The following is a 6,000-nucleotide window of genomic DNA, read 5'->3' as shown; positions in this document are numbered from 1 at the left end:
CAGGTTTTAAGTGTTGTACACCTGTCAAGACGCTGAGCATTGTTTCCAACAATTGAGGTATGTGTACTCTGGATAGACGACATGACTTCATTTCACTAATGAACTAAAACTGATCCACTTAAAAAATTCACTTCCAAATATTAATACACCGACAAGTAGTTACGGTTTACTGGTAGCAGATCATCTGTGTGAGAGCCGAGTAATCTTTGTGTATGTTTGTACGATGCTACGACTGTCACCATTCAAATGACGAACTGATGACCATAGGCAATGAATTTCCATTAAGCAGTAATCAAAACAATTATAACCCGACTACAAGTGTATAGGGTCGAGATATGAATTCAAAACTCTCTCGTTCTATTTGAATTCTATCTTTGTATTGTAAGTATTTCCGGTTCTATTAATTGTTCTTCTCTCTCCATCATTTCCTTCACTCTTCGAAATTCCATTTCTAGTAACTGTTGTTTTACATTTTTTCAGCTCAAAATCATCTCATTTGTTTTCCAACAAGTACGTGAAATCTAGACCATACAAAATATCCTCCTCATATACACTCGTTTATTGATTTTATTCGTTTTTTCATTGAAGCAGAACAGGAGCAGAACTGAAGTAATTACGTTTTCTTCAAAATCCAAATTAGGTCATCACTTTAGGTCTTAATAAATGACTCAAGCTTAGACCTATATTGCAGATACTGGTTTCACAATAAACATAGGGGTAGCCTAATGTTTAAAGGCACTTATCACGCCAGATATTAAAAAACAGCGAACAGCCAGTCATAGCAGCTTGGTTGGTTGGTTGGTTTTATAGTTTTAGGGAGACGTGGGCCAATAAGAGGCCTATTTGCGCCCAACACATTGACTTGATTTAATAAACAATCATACGTAATTTCATTGCCAAAAGGAATCGTTTAGCTAAGATAAAAGAAACGACAACACTATTAATTTGGATAGATGTATTCATATATGGAATAACCTCTGCTTCGTGTTACGGATTAAAAACCTTAAGAAATCACTTCCATTTCTGAAACATGAAATACTCATTCAATTAAAAAGCAGTAGGTTCAGATGACAGAGTGTTAAAATGCTTTAAAACCACAGAACTAAATCTGTCTAAGCCATTCGAGAGCCTGTCTACATTACAACATATTTTCCAGATGACGAGACAAAATCTAAAACTGCCCGTTGCACACACCCATACATGATATTGGGGCCCAAAACTGTTTCTAATGAGAATACATCATCAACCTCAAGTACAGCACTTCTGAGATTTTGTCTTATGTTGTTATGCCAAAGGCATGTAATTAGATAATGTTCGATGTTTTCAGGCGTCTCCAAATTGCAATGGCCACATTTAGAAGAGACCGTCTTATTTATAATACTCCTGTAGGCATTTAGCCCACAGTGTCCAAGTCTTAGACGTGAAAGAATAACCTCATCACGCCTTTTACGACGACGAACTTTATGACCAGATTTTAGTGATGGTCTAAGTTTGTACATATGTCGGCCGGTAGTACCTGTATCCCACAACTGTTGCCAACTCCTTGTAAAAGATTTTGATAAAACATTTTCATAATCTTTAGGGATTGGTTGAAATTGAAATAAATCAACTTCAGGAAACTGTAACCCGGATTTGGCCAAATTATCTGCAATCTCATTCCCATGTATTCCAACATGTGCTGGGACCCACACAATGTCGCATGCAATGTACTTCATGTTTAAAGATGTATCCAACTTTAATATCTCATGCACAATGTCATCTCTAGATCCATTTGCACCAGCTTCTATAGCTTTGATTGCTGCCATAGAATCTGTAAAGATAATTGCTTCATGGTAATGTTCATCTACCCATCTCAATGCTTGCAAAATGGACAAAAGTCATAGCAGCTACGGGAACAAAGGGTTGCCTCCCTTGTTCACAGGAACACGCTTGGTGGTTTGAGATGTTCCAGGCTCAATACAGGGGTGTACAATACAGGGGTGTTCGAACTAAACAAGCGTAAGTCTCATTTTCTGTATGTCATCAATGAAACGAAATGTGTACAAACAAAGAAATGCAAAGAACACTATTCCCCTTTGTATCATTCATTTGATCACCCCCGGGAAGATCCGGGTAAGAATTGATCTTCAGTAACCCATGCTTGTCGTAAGAGGCGACTAACGGGATCGGATGGTTAGGCTCGCTGACTTGGTTGACACATGTCATCGTGTCACAATTGCGTAGATCGATGACATGATGTTAATCACTGGATTGTCTGGTCCAGACTCGATTATTTATAACTGGAATATTGCCGAGTGCGGCGTCAATCTAAACTCACTAACTCACTCATTTGACCAGTTTGCAGGAATACAGTCGTTCATGTGTAGTCGCTGCCATCGAGTATTCGACTTTACAGCAACACTTGAATGTTTTGCTCCAACTGACAATTACTACGAATGCCTTAATTTCCTACTGTCTCAACTGTGGCATGTAACTACGTCTATGCCACCCTATTATCAATATGATGTCTTGTGTACAAAGAATTTCGACATTGAGGAAGGTTACAATACTACACATATATACTATCCAAAAAAAGAAACGCACAGGCGTTTTGTATTTTTTAAAATCTATCAATTACCTATTGTGGTCAAATAATCGTCAAAATATGTAACGAAAGTGTTGATAACATGATTTTACACAATTGTACAAGTCAAAATTCGATTTTACCTGAAAATGTTGATTTTGATGAGATTTCTTACAAGGATAAAAAATTCCTCACCACAACGCAACAGAAATCACCTTCCAGTTGAAATTGTGCAGCAAAGAGCTTGCACTGTCTGGTTGGCTATACAAATCCAGATTACTGAAATCGGCATTCGTTTTGAAGGAGTTTCAAGGTCAAATCCGACACGGAACATCGTCATTAAAAGAATGCAGGCGTCTAAGAACGATATCACGGCTTACAGCTCGTTACATCCAAACAAGTATAACAAATGACCCTCCCTGTACAGGCAGACCTCGAGTCACCACTGTAGCCCAAGATCACTACATTTGCGTAATCGTCCTGCCATGGGTGAGAGCACAGCAGCCAGGGTACCTGGAGGATATCCGGTCAAACTGTACAGAACAGGTTGAGACAGATTAGACTGAGAGCCAGGAGATGCGACGTCGGGCTAGTGCTACGTCGTCACCATGGCGCTCAGCGTCTCCGTTATCTAAAATTATCCACTTGGTTGTATAAACATTTCCTTCTTCTAAACTGATGCAAAAATTCATTTCCTAAAGTCTATTTGTGCCCGCTGAGGTCAAAAGTTATATTTAAAACGAGGGCTAAGCTAGTAATATGAGTTAGCAGTGTGTAACATCCTCGCGGTCTTCCTTCAAACGTTGCTCCGAAAGTTGACTAGATCGGGGATTTGTCCCAGAGGGGATGTTTCTTCGACCATTCCTCATTCCTTCTCTACATGCCACTTTCGCCCTCCTGTACCCGACAAACACAGCAAGTCCCGTAGGCGACTGGACCAATTTGTAAACCTGTCCACTGACGTCTCCTTTGAACGGCCGTAGCTGCAGGCGTTCCCTCTTCAATAACGTCACATTTCATATATAACATGAAAGACATATTCAAAGGAAAGGACACGAACTTTCTCACTTGTTTTTTTTTAATATCTTATTCTGTACCCATAATCAGTAATTATTTATATGTGTATATTTGCTTGTTAACATCAATATTATGAAAGACGGAAATGCCTAACAAGGATAGGATAGGAGATTAGATGTACATAAATAGACGGGACAAACAGGGCTTGAAGGGTTTGACGCTTAAAGGGTTAAAGGGTTTAGTCTTTCTCTAGTACCTGTGAAGATCCGGATTAGAATTGGTCTTCAGTAACCCATGCTTGTCGTAAGAGGCGACTAATGGGATCGAGTGGTCAGGCTTGCTGACTGGGTTGACACATGTCATTGCATCCCAGCTGTGTAGATCGATGCTCATGCTGTTGATCCCTGGATTGTCTAGATTGCCTAGATCATCATCCTCTCACCCCCACCCCACCTCAAATTCTTGGAGGTGTTCTACATCAAACGTGCTTGCATGTGGGTAAACTTAAATCAACCCAAGGATGCACACCCCTCGTGATCTCGAATTACCTGCCCTTGATTTTCATCAAATGTCAGATCAGGGTGGCATGAAAAGGCAGATCGCGCATCAACCTGCGTTTGTCAGCTCTACACCTGTGATGTACTGCCTATAATCCACACAGGGACACGGATATATATTTAATGATGAACTGCAGGAACATCTCCAAGAAACTACATGAAGCATGGGAACGAGGTTGCACTTGTAAACTTACACAACACAAGGTAAAGTTAAAGTGATAGAATAATTACTAGTTCTTACAGGATGCATTGGCAACATGAACTACATGGAGACGTCTTCGCGTATTCCTCACAAGGGAACACTACACGACCTGCTTCAATAACTGCAACCTCTAGCGAGATGAGAGTGAACAACACATGTTGACGCTTGTTCGCCCTTAGCTACTCAATAACAAATTTTCCGTCATTACAGTTGACAATATCCGATATCCAAGTTGTCTTTACACAGGGTGTGGACTTGTTTGAAGGTCGGTCTGAACAGTATTCCAGGTGCATGAAGGTGTGCCTGCCTTAGATGGAATGAAAGTATTAAGAGGTGCAGGTACTACAAATTAACAATGGGGTATGATGCTGACAAATCAAGAATTGTATAGGGCCCGTAAGTAGGTCACGGCACTTCGCGAGAGATTACGTTGTTTAGTACTTCCGGTGACAAACAACGTTTTTCGGCAATGGCGATAACACTGTTACATGGGGTATGCCGTGGATAATCATACTCGACACTCGCTGTGTGAATCAGAAACCTATGCCATGTAATGACTGCTAAAGCACTAAGGCAATGTTGCATGAACAGCACGTGAATATTTGCCAAACAGATGCAGAGTTGTCACAGCGTCGTCTTCAGGCTGGCCCATTCATTAGTCGACGTAAGTTTGTTACATGGATTTCTTTGTTTTCATTTAAAGGCTGGTATTGTTTTAAGCATGGCAAGCACAGTAGGGGTGGAGTTGACATGTGTGCAGATTGGTGAATCGTTTGATTGCATTTGATATCTTACAGTGGGATTTTATTGTCCCCCGGAAAGGGGACCTAATAAAATATGGCAGGCAGGTATCCGGTATAATGCATGTGTACCCAAAAAACTGTGTTAATAAATAAAGTATCTTGCAGTTGGAATTATCCAGAAGATAACTTAATGTGCAATGAAAATCCAGGTGTAAAAATTAAAAAATATATGTAATGAATTAAATAATAATTTAATAGCGCGTAAATAATGATGACTATATCCTCACTTTGATTGATACCAATAGCTCTGAATAGGTGTCTCTCGCAAATGTATTCTGTAATATGAGCTTGATTAATATATTATTACAATCCCATTTGGCATTTGGTTATGGTGCAGCATGTCCAGTTAAACTTAACATCCACATGCTCAATTTATCAATAATATCTTGATGTCAACATTGTAAGGAACTGTTTACATTTTATTAAGTATATCATACTTGGTCTCACTTGTGTTATGTATTTTTTTCAGTTGGAACAGATGCACATCTTTAAGAGGAGAAAGAAGGAGGAATAGATTTCTTTATCACCACAATTACCATTGACACCAAGAGCAACACAAACTGAAACAGATCTTCAGATTTCTTTTAACATCTGGTGTTCAAGCAATATACATTGCAAATGAAGAAACAGCAAGTCATTGAAGTTTTGTATGTACAGTTATAAAACATATTAAAGCCCTACACATCATCCTTTGGACACTTGCTGGATTAGGAAATGCTTGTAACCAGCAAGGTGTTGTGGAAAGTCTTGTGACATCTAGGGACTCTCAGATAATTCAGTGAGAATTTAGATGAGTGACCATGAAAGAACATTTGTATTCCAGATGATACTGTTACAGTATTTTTTCAGGTTTAGCAT

This window comes from Haliotis rubra, unplaced genomic scaffold (assembly GCF_003918875.1).
Source record: "Haliotis rubra isolate DU_JTF1 unplaced genomic scaffold, ASM391887v1 Scf402, whole genome shotgun sequence".
NCBI lineage: Eukaryota > Metazoa > Mollusca > Gastropoda > Lepetellida > Haliotidae > Haliotis > Haliotis rubra.
Note: the sequence above shows the minus strand (reverse complement) of the source record.